The sequence below is a fragment of the Grus americana genome, chromosome 2 (assembly GCF_028858705.1).
Source record: "Grus americana isolate bGruAme1 chromosome 2, bGruAme1.mat, whole genome shotgun sequence".
NCBI lineage: Eukaryota > Metazoa > Chordata > Aves > Gruiformes > Gruidae > Grus > Grus americana.
This window is the reverse complement of record NC_072853.1, coordinates 125,337,055-125,355,401: the sequence shown is the minus strand read 5'-3', so window position 1 is coordinate 125,355,401 and position 18,347 is coordinate 125,337,055. Positions and strand designations below refer to the sequence as shown.

The window sequence follows — 18,347 nt, the reverse complement described above, 5'->3', positions numbered from 1 at the left end:
CATGCAGTGAACCCAGTGAAGGCTTTTCCACATACATCTTACAAGAATCCAGACGGAAACCTAATAGAACTACATGGCTGAGACCTTTGATGCATCTAAGAAATGTTAAAAGTTAAATTGATTTCCTCCTTCCCTCCCCCAAGTTTTCTTTTTTCATTTCCTCTATCTGTGTGAAGTTTGAAAGTCCGTTGGGTGAGAGATTTGAAAGGGTTCTGCAGGTGGGGTCAATGAGTCACTGAAAATACACATTTTTCACTGACTTATTTTGCTTTGTGCTACCCAGACATGCTTATATTTTGTGTTGGATAAGCTGAAGCAGTTTATCTCAAATACGCTATCTGGGGAAGGTTTTTAATAAGTTCCTATTAACGCATCGCTCTCATGGACATATGGAATTTGTGTGCTCAGGTTTTTAGGTTTTTTTGATGTGAAGCTGTTCAGAGAATGGTGGGGTTTTTTTCCCCTGCCCCTTGAGCCTGGGAAAGTGTCTTGTTGCAGGGGAGGTGTCTTTAAAACTTGATTAAGAGGTTCCTTTTGACTGCCCTGGGAAAGAGGCATTACTATCTGCTTCAAACTAGCTTTTTTCAAGCACACCACTTTCTCAATGTCAGAATAAGAAGCCAATAGTCTAAAAGGTTGATCTTTTTTGGAGCCAAGGAATTAATCTATTTAATTAAAGGACTGGGGGATGGGCAGGGAATCCAAACCAAATCTCTACTTCTGAACTGGTGTCCGCGGAACTGTGTTGAACCTTATTGCCTTCAGATGCACTAAACTGGCTTGACGGATGGAATCAAGGAGAAGATACAAACTGATGCTGAAATTGCCTTCGCTGCCATTCTTGGCTAGTGGCATCACTTGATGTGTGAAGAAGTCTTCAGCAATTTTGTGGGAGGCTCTGAAGTGAACTTAGTCCTTCTGTGGTACTCTGAAGACTGTGTGTGCTTCCTGAAGTGCAACTGGCTCTTACTGCTGATGAAAATGAAGGAAGAAGTGGCACTTTATCAGGCATGATGATGTAGCTGATTTCTAACATGATGCTGCTTTTGTTGAGTGGGATGGCAGCCAAGGCGGAGTGTCTTATAGTGATGGCATATCCATGTGTGGGACAGTCTGTGTCATTAGGAATCATAGGTACACAGGCAGGATGGGACATAAGGCACTCAGTATTGTAGCTCACCTATCCCTAGAAGCAGTTTTAACATTAACAATTCAGTTATTACTAATAATGACTTGAGAACTAAGAACTATTGGGGTGGTATAGTCAATGTAGATGTAAAATGAAGAAAAAATAAATTGCATTTCTTTTTTTTTTTTCTAAGGAAAAAATATTTCAGATGCCAGCTTAAGGTTGAGGCATTGAAAGAAACCATAGGTTATGTGTCCTAAAAGAAAGAAGAATGGGACAACAACCCTCCTAACTTGTTTACATCCCTGCTCTCGATGAGAGGCAAAAAGTGGGTAGCACCTAAATAAATCTCACAAATCCATTTTATATGCAAGCAGAAGACAGTGATACCTTCCCTCTGAATGACTGGAAGATCGGCTGTCTTTTCTTGCTCGTGCACACTAGGGAGTTGGTCAAGTCAGGCCATTCTTTTGGTCCCCACAGTTGGCTGGTACCTTTGTGACAAAATTCCAGGTCTCTCGCACAAGAATTGTTAGCGGGAGTATCTTTAGAGATGCTTAGATTATATTACTTTCTAGAAATATATGAACGTATCTTTAATATTAGGTGCTAAATGAGCCTGCAGAATAATTGGTGTGTCTTAAATGCCATTAAAAATAATATAGAACACTTCAGCATCTTTCCCCTCCCCATATCTATTAGAAAGACATTAGCTTATGAGCTAATGAAGTAAAAATGCAGAAAGTGAAACAGTGTCCAATGGGCCGCAGGACAGAAGGACTCTCAGCTGAACTGCTGTAATGTTCCTGTATCTGGCTCCATTGCTGCTGGCTTTCTGGTGTTGGCAACACAAGCTTCTTGCTTTCTTGCAGATAGTCAAAGCTTTGTCCGTTGTTATGTTTGCATCAGTGCCTTAAGGTCAGAATGTGGGGTTTTTTTTTTTTTCAATATTCTGCTCCTTAAAGTACTGTATTTTAGTACCCAGTGGTTAGCAGTTTTCTTAGAGGAATGAGAACAGGCAATGAGTGTCGATAAACATTCAGTGTAGGATCTAAATTTTAAATAGGCCAAGTCTTTACCACTCTGTGATAGTTTATCATATAGCTTCTTTGTAACTGAGACGATAGAAATATCAGTCAAGAAGACAGAGGCTAGGAAGGTTGATATTCCAGTTGAATTCTGGGTAAGATTTCAGTATATGTAACTTGGCTCTCTTGCTCCCTGTTGTGTGTGTGAGTCCACACTTCCCCTTGCCTTGTTTTTACCCTTGTATTGTTCCTGTATACATGTTGGAGCAGTAGTGTGTTGATAAGGAGGTAATTAGACATAGTTGTCAGTTCAGTAGTCTCTTTCACAGTGCATGAGGTCAGAATGTACCTTGCGATCAATCATTCAATGTGAGAGTAGAGTGTTTGTTTAGTTTTAAGCAGCCATTCCAGATATGGCTGCTGGTGGTAGTTGGGATTGTTGCAGCCTGCTTGTATCCAAATTAACAGGGACCTGCAGGTGGACTTCATCACTCGTTAGAGTAGGGAGGTCGGTAATGGTGAATTTCCTTTATGGGATCTGGCATGTTATCTGAACATAGAGGTTATTGGAGCACTTGTTAGCAATGGCTCAGAATATCTATTCCTGTAAAGTGACTTTTCTTTTAAACTAGTGGAAGAACTTAGTTCTAAATACTACAAAGATTCCTGTATTTGATTGTTTTGAATCTTCTTTGGGTTGTTTCCCCTCAGTACCTCAAGTCTGACTTGGAAAAAGTCAGCATGAAGAAAGTCACTGTCTCCCTGATGACTCAGCCATTTGCCTTTCTGCTGAGCACTGCAAACTGTGGCAGGAAACTTTAGGTTAAGTGCCTGTCCACAAGAAAATGTACTGAGAACACGGACAATTTTCCCAGAAGCCATTGAACAGCTGTCAGATGGCAACAGCATTCCTTCACTGTTGACCTAGGTTTGAGCTGCACCAGTCTGCTCATCTAAATGAGTGACTTAGTCCAACTACTAGGGTTAAACCTTATTATAAAGGTCAAATGAGAGCTGGCAACTTTTCAAAAGCAGACCAGACAACCCAAGCCACAGAAATATGTTACTGCCTCCTGGCACTTGGCATATAACCAAAAAACTGTAGCAAAATTCAGTGGGCTTAATCAGAGTTAATGAGGGAAATTTGTCAGTTTTGCAATAAATGGAGTATAAAATCCCTAAATACCACCTTTCCATAATACATCTTTTCAGAACTATACATACCTGTACACCATACATCATCATAGTTGTACAACATTTGAACTTGGTTGTCATTGCACTTTGATCCTAGTTACATTTTTTTTAAAATCGTCTTTGGATGAAAAATAGAATGAAAAAACCCCCTTGAATTCTTAACTTTTTTGACATGTCAAATGGATTCACTGAATTTCAACAAGCCTCTGTTAGGCTTACCTTAGATAATTCATTAAACTTGAATTTGAGGTGGAGGCAGTGCCTTGCAGAAGCACATCTAGCTAGTGAAATACTTGTTGCAAGGCATGATAAATAAGAAGTCTTACACTTCTAAGTTCACTGAAGGATTGGAAAATCAAATATCTGTGCTTAGTACTCCAAGTTTGCTGCTCTTATTGCATCCATAGTATATGCCATGTTATGCACATTATAACTTTGTGGGATTTTGTCTACTATTAAAGACTGACCCATGTAGTAGGTATCCAAGTACAACCCTAATAGATACTGTTTTTCTTGTGTCTCACCTCTCATAGCACTTGCTCATTTCCTCTGTTAGAGGTTGCTGCTTTCTTCCAGTCAACTGGAAACCTGGTGTTAAAGGCTCTGTTAACTCCAAAGTTTGATACTTCCTCAGTAAAATCTGTGGGCTGTTGCTTCTAGCATGATGATTCTGGTAAGCCATCATAAGGGAAGATTGGACCTGGCATCTGCTTTTTTTTAAAGTAACAGGAATCTGCAAGCTGAGCTGAGAAACCCAACTGCACCAAGGTCATTGGTGAGGGCAGAGCAGACCTGTTAATCTCAGTGACTGCTATGCAAGTAACAAGAGAGCGTGGCACACTGGGTTGGCTACTCAGCCAAATGCATAGGTACAGCAAGATGTGTAAGCTCAGCTTTTTTGTATGAAGATAACTCAGCCAAAATGAGACTTGGGAACTGTTGTATCCGTTGCCAAGCAAAGTACAACAGAAACTCAGCTTTGAGAAGCTAAGCAGTTTTTAAGCAAAATAAGAAGCAGGGAACTCAAAGGAAACTGATTGCTTCTGGTCAGTGGCAGAATGAATAAATGTACATAGTGTTACTCAAAGGTTGCTCATCCAAGTATGCTATCGGTTGTGTTGGCAAAATTACCAAGCAGCCTACTGAATTGAATGTAAAGCTGTCTCCTATGCTGCAAGCAGGATGGGACTCTGTGCCTGGAGGGGAAAAATAGCAGTAGATAAAGTCTAGCCCCATTCTTTCTCTTACTGCTTGTGGAGAAACAGTATCTGATAGCATCAGTAGTCTTCATCTTGTGGTATTACGTTAGCAGTTGTGCATTTTAGAAAGCAACTAAAATGATCATTAAAGGACTGTCATGGTTTAACTTGGCAGGCAGCTAAAACAACCACGCAGCTATTTGTTCACTCCTCCCTGTCCATTGAGATGGGGGAGAGAATTGAAAAGAAAAAGGGAAGACTCATGGGTTGAGATAAAGACAGTTTAATAGGACAGAAAAAGATGATAATGATAAAAGAATATTCAAAACAAGTGATGCACAGTGCAATTGCTCACCACCTGGAGCCGATGCTCAGCTTGTTCCTGAGCCATGCTGCCTCTTGGCCCTTCCCCTGGTTGTATCTGGAGCATAATGTCATATGGTATGGAATATTCCTCTGGCCAGTTTGGGTCAGCTGTCCTGGTCATGTGCCCTCCCAGCTTCTTTGGTGTCCCCTGCCTTCTTGTTGGCAGGGCAGTATGAGAAGCTAAGAAGTCCTTGATTGCTCAGGAACAACTAAAACACTAGTGTGTTATCAACATTATTCTCATCTTAAATCCAAACCACAGCACTATACAAGCTACTAGGAAGAAAATTAACTCTATCCCAGCCAAAACCAGGGCGGCCTAGCATTATAATACTTGGAAGTCTGGAGAGTGTGTGTTTTGCAGAGGTTGATTGAAGTCAACTAGTTGACTTAAGATGACCTAAGTCTTGGTAAACTAATTATGTTAAATTTCTCAAGCCCTTTTTATCTAATGTATTATTACAACATTTTTTAAACCAGGTGCCTCTCTAATTGGTCTGTTCAATGATTTCCCCTCCCCCTTAGTTTCCTATATGTATGCTGTATCAACAGTGACTTCATGATTCAAAGATTAGAACTTTATTCTGATTATGGTATTTAAACCTGAAACTTTAGGTGTAATGGTTATGGAAACATAAGACGACTCTTCTAAGAGGCAGTATTGTGTTTTCTTTTCTACAAGTGTGAGAGGAAAATACAACGGGTTTCCTTTCTCATATTAGTCAGAGATAACGTTTGTATTTTGTAGCACTTTCAAGTTGAGGTTCAAAAGATTCCATCTATAGCCTGGCTAATGTTAAAATCAGCAAGTAGGGGAAAGAAGCTTTTGTTCAAAAAGATGTTTCTAAACCGCTGCTATGATTTTTTTTCCTAGACCAGCTAACTTTTTTTACTCTATTCACTTGTTATGTAATTATTTTTGATGGCAAATGCCAAATGAGTATATTATGCCAAGTGTCTGGTCAGTGTGCTCAAGTTTGTGTAGAGAAGTGTGTGCTGGGGATGAGGGGGAAGTAACAGCCTTTGCGATGACTTCCATAGACATGAAACACTTCCAAAAACTGTCTGTCAGCTGCACTTATTTTGTCACTCAGAACTATTTTTTTTCTAGAAGGATAATTTTATAAGATTTAAAAAGACTGAAACCAATAGGGTTCTACTAATTTTAAACCAAAGTAAAAATTTTCCATGTGTCACATCTTGTATTGTCACTGAAAGCTGCCCTATCTCTTTTGGAAACCTCACTTCAAAACTGGAGAGAGTCAATTTGAGAACTTCTGGAATGTTCCTCCCAACTCTTTTGCCTGTTTTTCTTAGCGAATGAAACTTACTGATATTCTGTCTGAATGCTGACTGCTCCCTATAATTTGGCCTATTTTGACTGAATTTGGTGAAGAAAGGGAAGGGTGCAAGTTTCTTGAACCTTCCAGAGATGTGAAGTTTTATGTGAATTGTAAGAGCACAGCAGAGGAGAGAGGCTGGTAATGCCATGCCAAAGGAAAGCATGAGATCACACTTCACTAGCCATTGGGCAATTCATGGGGTAGAATGATGTTATGGATTTCCTAATAATGGGGCAAAAGACTCAGTTGTAGGTGTCTGTGTCTTTTCAAGAGTGAGGTTAAACTTCTTCCTGTGCAGATTTTCTGGTTAAGGGATGAGCTCACTCCAGAGTTTAAGGAATAATTCAATTAAAGTCAATCAGATGCAAGACACGTGTACACTCACTATTGGGCTTAATTAGTTTTGTTGTTCACACAGCTACACAGTTGAATTCTAACAAAATTCTATATTGGATTGATTGAATTCAAAACTCTTGAAATCTGTGAGTCTTTTAAGGAAGCTATCTCCTTGCTGCATCTAGCAACACTATTCCTGGCTTTTCTCAAGGTTCAGATCTTGTCAGATAAACTTCAGATAATATTGTTTGAAGCAGCACGTAATGCTACGGTGGGGTCTTTCCATTATGCTCTGTAGTATCCCTGATGTGTGCGTGTTGACTAATAGCAAAGATTGACAAAGGATTTTACACACTAAGATCTTGCCTCATGTTCTATTAAATGTGTCATTTGCTATATTCTATTGTAGACTTCTTGGTTTTGACTTTGCTATGACATCTTAAAAAAAAAAAAAGAAACTGGCAGCAGATGATGTTTTAACACTTGTCAGCAATTCCTCATGAATCTTCTTACTTTAGATTTAATTGTTCTTGGAATGAACAGTTCATAGAGGCTTTCTTAAAAATTCTGCTTTCTGGTTAATGCAATCAATTTGATGCAAAAGATAATTAGTATGACAAGTTGCAGCCTACATGTGTACTACTGTGTTTCCCCCGCTTTCTTCAGTGTTCCAATGTTTTTAAAGATTGGAAGATAGGTGGGAGCAGAAGAGTTGAAGTTATTTTTAGGAGACTTTTGCCCCCTTGTCCTATTATTTAAAAGTAACAGATGGACTCTGTTCTTTGTTCTCATCTTTCGTACTTCTGAAGCCTTAAACCTGGAAAGGAAATGCAACCAAGAGACCATGGCTGGATCCACCATCAGCTGCACTACAAAGGGGTTGATGATTTTCCAGAGCAAACATTAGCTGAGGGCTAGGGCTAACCTTCAGAGGAGAAACAGCTGGCATTGAGGTGTGTCGTGTCCAGGGGCAGGTCTGGGGTTGGGAATGTGTCTAGGGAAGATGATCAGATCAGGGCTGGTAGTATAGAACTGTTTCTCTGCTTTTCTAAATGAGGTCCTGACAAAGTTCTCTAAAACCTTTCACCTTTCCTATCTTTTACATGAAAGAGAACAAAGCTGGCTGATGGATTGTTTTAATAATCTAACTGATCATCATTCTGTTTGATAATTAACCATGCAAATCTGAAAGAAACAATTGGTGGATCAACAAAAACAGATCTGCAGGGTACATTTGGGGGGAATAGCTGAAAAAGCTAATTTGTCTATAAAGATAGGTTATGCTTTAATTGAAAACAACAAGCCGTTCTGCTGCAACTGTCATGGCAACTTTAGAGCTTCTTTCTATCGTCTAATTTAAAATGTATCTAGTAGCAATGAAATTGCGATCTATGTATGAATCATGAAAGCTGGAGATGGAAAATACCTCTTGAACGTATGGACCAGTTCTTCAACAGATACAATTCAGTTTAACGCAGAGTCAGAGAACAGATATTCTCTGACTTCAAAATCAGTCTATTTGTCCTAGGTTGTTTTCTGAATGTGAACTCTTTCTAGAGTCTCTTTGTCTAATGTTGGAGCTAGTGTTGGCTAAGAATCTTTCATTAATTAGAGGTCTCGGTACTTCATTTTTACTTTAGCAGTTTGAGCTCTGCTGTCTACTACACGGCTCTACATAAGCTTGAATAGTCATTGAACGCTGGTGAAATTCAATTATATCCAAATGCTTAATAGTCCTTATATTTTAGGATACAGATTAGTTGCCTACCGAGTTAAGATCTTGATTATATGAGTTCCTTTTTTGTTCAATCAAGCTATGTTGATATTTGAAATCAAACTGTACTTGGGAAATGACAGTGCTTTTTTTTGCCATTCTGTAATAATAGTGAATCAGTTACTGATTAATGGTAAACAATGGTGGAAGTTATCTGAAACACATGAATGTGGTGCTAGAAGGAAAATGACTTTTATATCAGCAATTGAATTCAACATGAGGTTCAGGGTGATGGTTCTCCCAGCATATCTGGAGATTGTGTCATCCTGATTACCAGCTTTCAGACTTAGAAGGAGATTCTTCAAGAATTTCTTGATGTGTTCCTAGCAGAAACTAGTTAGCTTCCCCAAATTCACTGAGGTTTGCATTATTTTATCCATAGTTTGGTAGCCTACTGAAGAGTTCCGTTTCCAAGGTCCATGATGATTATCTTTAGTACCCTGCAGTTCTACCAGTGAGAACCTTCTGTAGACTGACCATCACCCTATCTATGAAGTGGGCTATCAGCTTTGACTGGGATTATTTTAATAAACACCACTGTCTCACACTTTTGGGTGATGGAATTGTTATAAAGCCAAGGGCCTACAAATAACTTACAGTAATACCTCAAAGTTTACTGATGTTAGAGGCCAGGACCCTAATTCCAGTCTGAATGAGATATTCAGCTCTTCTAAGAAAGAAGCTGAAATAGGGATAACGTAGGCAAAGAGCTGGATAATGCAATTTTGTATAAGCTTGGCTTAGATTTTGTCACAAATCCACTGTATTTCTTTTCAGCTGTATTAGATGTGAAAGTAATTATTAATATGGCAAGGGAAAATTTGCACTGGAGTATAAACTTGACTTAAACCTTCAAAAATGAAGGAAAAGCCACAAACAAGCTATTGAAAAGGCTGAAGTAGTGAAAACAGAAATCGTATAGGCTTCAGTGGAAAGAGTTGTGATCGAAACAATGTAAGAACAACTTTAACAAAATGAGCAGTTTTGTTGGTTTCTTTTGCTATTAAGTGTGAATGGTGCTCAAATGGGGAAAGGAACTGAACCGTGATGAATGAGTGACAGTGCCTTGATGGCTAAGATTGATTTGAGTCCTCCTTCGTGTACAGGTTAAATTGCATGTTAATTGGATAGTTGCAAAATTAAGAAGGGAAACCTAGAATATTGTGTGCGTGTTGCTAAGATACCCATCCAAAACTTGTGGAGGAAAATGATAATCTGGCAGAGTATGATAATGTGCCTTAGACTTAAGGCACACAGACTTTCTTTTCATGGTTTACATTTGTGGGCAGTGAAAATAGTAAGCAAAATCATGCTGTGTGCCTCCATAGCCATGGCTGACTGTAAGAAGCAGTGAAAAAAAACCCGTTAATCCTCCCAGTGACTTTTAGATGGGTCTCCAAAGACTAGACAAAATTCTAAGCCACTTAGAACAACTGAGCTCTATTGTCTCCTGCAGTACAGTGCTTGCTTATCCTGCTAAAGATCAAGCTCTGCTTGTATCCATCTAACAGGAATATATTGAATCTTGCATGGAGTGCAAGCAGGACTTTGATCAATATTGCACGCACTTTATTTGAGGACCTACAGCAGAGGCCCTACACTTAGAAAAACAATTGAAGTAGGTCTTGGGAACACTTGACAGAATACATAAACAGATGATGTTATGGTCTCAGTGGAAATCTAGCTGTATTGAACTGAAAATAGACCATACAAGGAGAAAATTGAAGAATACTTAGTCCTTGTAGTAGGACACTCTATGCAGTAGGGCAGCAAACTCTGTTTGGATTCCTTTGGAAAAAAAAACTACAACAAAACTATCTCCCTCGAAGAATGTAGTACATCTCCCCATACTACCCTGCAAACTTCTGGAGGAGGAGGAGTTTCTCTGTGGTAATGAGTGAAGCACGCTAAGGGTGTCTGAGAGCATGAATTGGCCAGAAGAGGACATTGCAGGAGTTGTTCATGAGATCTTGTGGGTTTTTTGGGGGGGAAAAGTGAATCCTAGGGTTAGTTTCCAATTTGGCAAAATAAATATATTGCCCCCAAGCGTCAATGAGTTGGGTTCCCTGTTCTTCTGTGCAACAGGGCAATGCTAGTATCAAATTGCTACATATTGACAGACTTTGGGTTTTGAAGCATTATCTGAGCTGGTGTCATCTGATGTTTGTTTGTATGACTTTCTACATGCTGATTTTTATCTAGGAATATTGTGCCACAACACTTATTTTGGAAAAGCTACTATGGAAGATTAAGTGAAAATAGTGTTAAGTTCTGATTTAGGCCAACATAAACAGCCAGTTCAGAATGAAAGGCTTTCCATGCCCTTTGGCTACTTGTTCTCAGTTCTAGTAACCAGGCCCAAGTCTTTATTACAGTACAATAGTCTGGCATCCTTTGATTTCAGTCTGTTATTCAAATAACTAAATTGCATTCTGAAGGAGATACTTATCTTAAGCATTGCTCTGTTTTAAAATCCAGAGTCTTCTCTTAACTGCTCCTTAGTTTTGTTTCTTCTATGATATTATTTCTCAAACGCAGGATCTGAGAAGTTTTATAGTTACTAAGCAATAGTGGCTGTACCAACCTTTGCAGCACAAGTAATAATATGAAATCCTGCCTATAATAATGACTGTAAAACTGTTGATTTAGATGCATTAAGAAGTATGAGAAATAAATCATAAAAGACCATGTGTTTTGACTGGTATGAGAAGTGTCCATGAACTGGAGTGTTCTCATGTCACAGCTAAGTGGTTGCTCTTGTGCCAGAACTGTTTCAGAGTTCCTTATGTTTAAAGTTGCAGTGATCAATTTTGTCTTCAGTGAGAGTGCTTTTATTTAGGGACTATTTTAGTTCCTTATGTACTTTGCCCCATTACAGTATAGAAACATCTGCAGGATAAATTTAAGTCTTTCAATTTCTCTCCCATGTTGCCCTTAATATGATCTTTCTTGAGAACCACTCCATTTTGGTCCCTGAATACATTAAAACTAGTGCTATTGGTTGGGCTTGCTTAAGAGCCAGAGGTAAACTAAATGGCCAGACTTCCAACTCCAGCTTAATTTTGTCACTTATCTTGGAGATGTTGAATACGTTGCCAATTTTCCAGAGAGGTGCTGGGGTCATATATATATCAAACTTGCAACCAGCAAGGAAACTGGTTAAAAATTCTCCTGCAATTTAGAAGGGACAAGAGGGCATCTTCTATGGGAAGGTGAGCATCTGCCTGAACTTTATATAGGAACTGGCAAACCCCTAGGTAAAAGGGGTATGGGTACTCCAACGTATTTGTGTTTCAACATTAAAAATCTGTCTGGAGTCCTTCACTGAAGGTGCCTTAAATTAAAAAAAGATCAATAAATCCTTGTAAGATGAGGATAGGTTCTTCTGTAGATTAATAAGATGTTGAAAGCATAGGAAAATTATCCTTTTTTCACAGCAGAGAGAAGCTGCCATTGGGATGCAATTTGAATTGGTTCTCGTGCCCATGATCAGTACATTCCTAAATGATCTGGAAAGGTGGAGTAACAGTGAGATGATACAATTCTACCCAATTAAAAGTGCTTGGGCACACATTGTGGTTTAACCCAGTAGGCAGCTAAAACAACAACGCTCACAACTGCTCAGTGAGGTGGGATGGGGGAGAGAATGGGAAAGAAAAAGGTAAAACTCATGGGTTGAGATAAAGACAGTTTAATAGGACAGAAAAATAAGATAATGATAAAAGTATATACAAAACAAGTGATGCACAGTGCAACTGCTCACCACCTGGAGCTGATGCTCAGCTTGTTCCTGAGCTGGGCTGCCTTGTGGTCAGCTCCTCCAGTTGTATACAGAGCATGACATCATAGGGTATGGAATATCCTTTTGGCCAGTTTGGGTCAGCTGCCCTGGTCGTGTCCCCTCCCAGCTTTTTGGGTGCTCCTCGCCTTGTTGTTGGCAGGCCAGTAATAGAAGCTGAAAATTCCTTGACTGCTTGGCAACAACTAAAACATCAGTGTGTTATCAACATCATTCTCATACTAAAACCAAACCACAGCACTACACCAGCTGCTAGGAAGAAAATTAATGCTGTCCCAGCCGAAACCAGGACAGCAAAGTAGCCTGAAAATTCGATTGCACTAAAGAAAGTTTAAGGGAGTCTGAATTATGGCAGGGTGTATAGAATCTCACTTATTTGGAAAAAAACCTTATAGAGAATCCACCTCCTGTTTTCTGTTTCTCAGGAGCCTGCAAGGGAGCAATCAGGGAATCTGTTCCAGAACAAAAGGAAGATTGTTCTCATGGAAGAAATGAATAACACAGGGTACTCACTGCCGTGTGGTATTGTGGATGCAAAAAGCATGGATAGGTTCAACACTATTAAACGAGACCTGACAAAAATGTCTATTGAGGTGTTTTCAATGTAACGATGCATATCTAACACTTAGCTCTGAAAGCTGCTGATTTAGTAGGGATCAGAAGACAGGATTACCCTCTCTGAAGTGGTCCTACTCCAGGCTTGTGCTGTTTCTTGTAGCAATTGCTTCAGGAAAAAGTACTCTTCAGGACTGGAGGAGTATAGGATCCATTTGGACCTTTATTTTGATTTGCTACAGCTGTTCTGTTACTTAAATGCATGTTGTATGTTATAGAATAACTCACTTTTGGGATGTAACCTTCACATGTAGGGCAGGCCAGCTCTTCCAGCCTCTGCTGCAGCGTGACAATAATCCGTCACCACGGCATATTGTGTCAATATAGCAAAAAGAGAAGTAAGTATTGCACAGACCAAGTCTCAAGCGACTTAAGGCTTTCCACGTCAAAGCCACCAATTCCCACAGAATAGTTATGAAGGATAAGTGAAGTAAAGTCAGCATTCAGAAAGTGCTGGAGAACTTTGGGCTTAGCTTGCTAAGGCTGCCGGATGAGTACTGGGATGCTGCTCAGCTTGCTTTTCCCTCGAGCTGGTGCCTGCAGAGATTTGCTCAACAGCCACAAACTCAGGAAGAAAGGGGAAACACCACAAACTTTCCAGTGAGGTTTTTTCTTGCTGCTTTTTGTCCTGCAACTTCCTGTGGTTTCTCACTCAGTTAAAAAATTAACTCTAAGCTGCTTTCTGATGATTTTATAGGAGAGTCAATGCTCCTGTGTTTTTCAGAGCTGACAGATGCATGTGCAGCTGAACTAGCTCTTCAGGGAGGCTCATTCCAGTGTCTGCCACAAGGAGGCAGAAGCATTAAATCTTAAAATATTTTAAAACTGGGTCCTTGAAATGTATCTCAACTTGTTAAAACCATGACCTGGAGTATCTCTAGCTGCTTGTGATATATACAGATGACTGGGGAGAAGGAAATTTTGCAGGGGAGAATCCAAAGCATTGAACAAGTTTGTGTGTAGTGGGGTTTTACTTGGTGTTTTGAGAAGGTGTAAAAAATTGTTATAAAAACATATCAGCCACATTTGAAACAAAGATACCACCACCACCCCTGGCACTAGTCCTGTGACAGTTTCCCACCCGTTGCATTTCATAGTTTTCACTTTTGGTCACTTTACCTTTGTAAAGGCAACTCTAAACATCTGATCAGTGACAGTGACACATTAACATTGCAGTAATTGTATTTTCAAACATGCCTGCCTTCCTGTTTAGCTAATATGTTGCTTACTCAGCTGTTTGCAGTAATTTAGAAATGCAGCATGGCATGTTCTTGTTTCTGGGCTACCTTCTTGGTGAGGATGTGGTCTGATTGCACTGTGATAATTCTCTTAGAGGAAAACTATAGAGAATTCTAAAAAGCGTGAGTGGTTTAATTGAGCCTGATCCCTGCACAGTGCTACTGAATGTGAATGAAATCCCACTTGCATCCCGGTGAACAGAGTACTGAAAGCTTGATGGCGGTTTATTGTATATGCTTTTTTATACTTGGTAATGGACGTGAAAGAAATGGAGAAGGGGAGGCAAAATTCAAAGTGAAAACTAGTATTTTGTCCTTAATGTGGCCTGCTTTGCTGAGTATCAAAGCACATATGGCAGAAAGGTCACTCGGTTATCAGAAACAACTACAGCTCAATACATACCTGGGCATAATGGAATTTGTTTAAGGACATGGTATCATCTTGTAATATCAGATGTCCTAGCTGTTACCATCTATGTCAGACTTCATCTAGCTGACTGTAAATACAGATGCTCTGCTGCATGCTTTAGACCTCTAATCTCTGTTAATGTAAGTTAGTTCATGTCTTGAAATCCACTTAAAAGAAACTTCTTCCTGGCTAAAAATGTGCATGTAAGGAAAACCTCTTCTGCCTGTAAAGGGATGTTGCAGTCTATTGTATAAAGATGTATTACAGGTTTAAATTACAGATTATGACACTTCAAAGGTGCTTTCTGATACTCTTGCAGCAATCAGACGCACAGCCACGATGTTCCTGTGGCTTAATGGCTTACGACTAGAAAAGGAAGGAAAAAGGCATTTTGATAGCAGATCTGCATTTCTTTAAAGCAGCATATTGTTTCGCTGTCATCCTGTATGCAACCACAAATGCGTATTGCTGAGAGCAGGCTCGCGCTCCCCCACTTCTGCAGCAGTGCACGAGCAGAGTAGTGGAGATCATGGAATGCGGTGTTCTGCTACGTGGGGCTTGTAACCTTCACACGCTACAAGCACTGTCTTTATATCTCAGCAGCACATTGAGGGCATGTCTTTACACAGCCCAAGGCTTGAATTTGGGATCGCATCATCCAGCTTTTGCTCTAGTTAGTTAAGTACACTGGACGTTCAGGCGTTAATTAATATCCAGTGAGACTGTGTACAAGGTGGTGAGTAAATAAAGCATCAATATATTTACATTCTTTCTTAGGTACTGTATATGTAAAGGGGTGTTTATACATGCTTCTAAATGAGGAGATTTTTGATTTTTGTTTCAAGCTTTATAGAAGTTTTGGATTGAAAATAATCATACGCTTCTAGTAAAACAGCTTCAATAAAGTTCAGTTTCTGACCTAAAATTATTTTCTTCTCACCTTTTCAGATTAAATGCAGTGCTCTCCTTTTTTTTGTTGTTGTTGGTTTCATTTTATTAATTGTTAACTGTTAAAAGGGAGATAGATAGCCAGAACAGTTTAACATTCAGGCTCTCTCCTTTGCTTTGCTTTCTCATGCTTTCCTCAAGTGCTTCCAGAAAAAAATAATCTATGCTATGTGTTGTTCTGCTATAGGCCTTACACATTGGTAAACTTCTCTCCTGTGAGAGATCTGTGTCAAAAACACTGAGGAGCATAAGAGAAATGCTTTATATACATAAGCTGTTTAATGTCCTGTTACAACCAATAAGATCTACGTCGTCCTATTAATACCAGTAATCACTTAACCTTTTTTGGCAACTGACCTTTCTCCTGCTGTATTTAGGAAGGTTGTTCTTGTGCATCAACGCTGCACAAACCATCGTGTGTGTTTGGCAGCTGGCAGAGTGCACGTCTTGCTGTCACACAGGAGCTGCCTTACAAACTCACTGCTTCTGGTGTTGCAGGATTTTATCAGCTGCTTCACTTAAAAATGGCCTGCCACACGTTTTCGTTCTCATCTTGAAGAGCCATAACAGTTTTAACTGCTATTCAGTTTTGCCATTTGACTGACTTTTGTGTTGTAGAAATGATGTGTGATATGCCTGACTTCCCATTTCCAGGTAAATCACACAAAGACAAGGCAGCCCAGTTTACTGTAATGATACTTCACGTTTTCAGATATCATGGCTGAGCAAATGGTCCATTGCCTTGATTACAGTGGTCACTGAGGTAATGTCTGACAGGGTTTTTCTACTTCCCAGGTGTCTAGATAATAATCTGCGATAATGATGTTACCATGGGATTTTTTGTAGTGAAATGGGCGATTCCTACTAGGCTTGAAAATCTGCCGCGTGTTTTGGCACGGCTGTAGCCTATTGCGTAGTCTGGATATCCCAGCGCACATCATGGCTCTGCACTGGGTCTTGAACAGCCGTGGCCCTGCTGGGGAATGCACTGTATCTTTAGAGCCTCCAGAGAAATGTTTCTGTTTCAGAGCGACTCCCACATACTTCTGAGAAACTTCTTAAAAAGTATTTTACAGCACACAGCCAAAGTGTTTTATCTTGCTGTGTGTAACACTGAAGTATTTTTCAAATCACCTTGAGAGTTAAAATGTTCTTGAGTGTCAAGTTTTTTCTACAGTGTCTGACTATGCAAGTGGAATTGATATAAATTTTGCCTTGTATATTTATCTTTTAATTTTTTATTTCTTTTCCTAGCCGTTACCTTGAGGTGGTCTGAAACTGATTTGGTTTAACAGTTCATGTTCTTGTTCACATGCTGTGCTTCTCTGACAAGACTGTCTTGCAGAAGTTGGCAATATATCCCTTGATTATTTTTTTCCTTGTAATTGTGCTAGCAGTGACTTTAGAGAAAAGGCCTCTGTCGAGAATACTTCCTATGCACAACTTCCCCCTCTTGAAAATGATTACAATAGTATGGTGCAAGTTTAACTATTTGCCAGATTTTTTTTTTCATTTGGGCGATCATTTGTTCCCTCAGCAGAAGTGACCCTGGCATAAAAGCTCTGGACACTGGGAACTAGGGGAATGTGTGCTGAAAGGTCCCTTTTTCCTCGCTGAAAAATTTCAGGACTGGGATGGTCTTTTAGCACAATTTCAGTGAGATGCAATTATTTCTGACTACTAGACTACTCTGCAGCACAGTTTGCAGAGTTAGAAACTTCAGAAGATGTTTTTACAGCTTATAAAGCTAAATAATGTTTGAATTTACTTAATCTTTTCAGGGAAAGATGTGTGTATGATGCTTACACCTCTTCAGGTAACAGTGTGATCTTTGGGTGGATAACAAGCGTATGACCCCCTGCGTAGTTCTGCTCTCAGTCAGGGATTAATATTGGTTTTCTTTTGTGTTTTACTTCCCTGGCTGTTTCTAGCAGAGGTGAATGTGCAATTCTGATCTCCATTGCTGTCTCTGGAGCCATTTACTTTTGTTATCTATTTTATGCCCGCTACAGACAAACACGTCCTTGGTGTTGATCCTAGTCTGTGATTTAAAACTGCTCTCATTCTTTTTAGTTTTGTCATATGCATAAAATATTTCATCTTCTGGGACTGCGTGCTGCTTTGCTGCTATGTGCTCTCCCTTGGTTTGCAAGGATAGGTATATGTATAATTTTCTTGTCATAGTTATTAGATTTGATTCCATATGCAAAGTCTTTCTTATGAATTTTGTCATGGCTCTTCTCTATGTACTTGTTGCATTTCTGTTTAACTTTTTTACCTTGTATCTTGTGCAAATGCCACTTTTCCTTCTTTTTTACACTTTTTCTGTTCTAGTTGGAGAATTATTTGTATGCCTAATTCCCCAGCTTCCTTGGAGTTCAGTGTGAACGTATCTGCTGACATTTCCCATGTCTATAATTCTTGGTGCAGTTACTGTAGTCTCTTCTGAGGTCTGTCTCTGCAACTATGTATCTCTTGTCCTTATTGTTGGTCAGAAATTATTTTTTCCTCAAGTGTTTGTTACAGTGTTTTTGCTGTGCAGGAGCCCTTAAAGCCAGAAGATGCTCCCCTTAGCCACTATGTGTACGAACCCCCTCCTATACGTACTATAGGCAGTGCCCTTCTCTCTTCAGTTCTTCCCAGCCTGTGGCATAAGTCATTTAGCTGTGCTTCCTTTTCTTTGGCTCTGGGAACAACTCTGTCTTCTAGTGACAATTACTTCTTAAAGTCACATGGATGCTCTCATTGCCTGTATTACTTGGGAGGAGAGCGCAATTCCAGGTTGGCATTTAAGCTTTGCACTAAATAAAGTTGGTAGCATTGCCTCCGGGACTATTTCAGGAAAATCTCTTTTAAGGTTGTCATCCTTGAAAGGATGATTCTTCTACTTCCTACTCACCGTTTGGAGGTCACCTATCCTATCATGAGTGGTGCAGCGGAGGGAACTGGAAGTTGTTTAGCCTGGAGTA

General features: G+C 39.7%; 1 protein-coding gene across 5 annotated transcripts in view; it reads left to right on the top strand.

Moving 5' to 3' along the window:
* Positions 1–18,347, top strand: part of RBMS3 (RNA binding motif single stranded interacting protein 3) — a 720,759-nt gene that overhangs the window by 108,998 nt on the left and 593,414 nt on the right. Inside the window, exon 1 of one of the 5 annotated variants that reach the window (XM_054815909.1) lies at positions 15,075–15,166. The exons of the other annotated variants lie outside the window; for them this stretch is intronic. The gene's annotated coding sequence lies outside the window, so the exon portion shown is untranslated. Of the gene's footprint in view, positions 1–15,074; positions 15,167–18,347 lie in introns of those variants that run through there. 5 annotated transcript variants of the gene reach the window in all.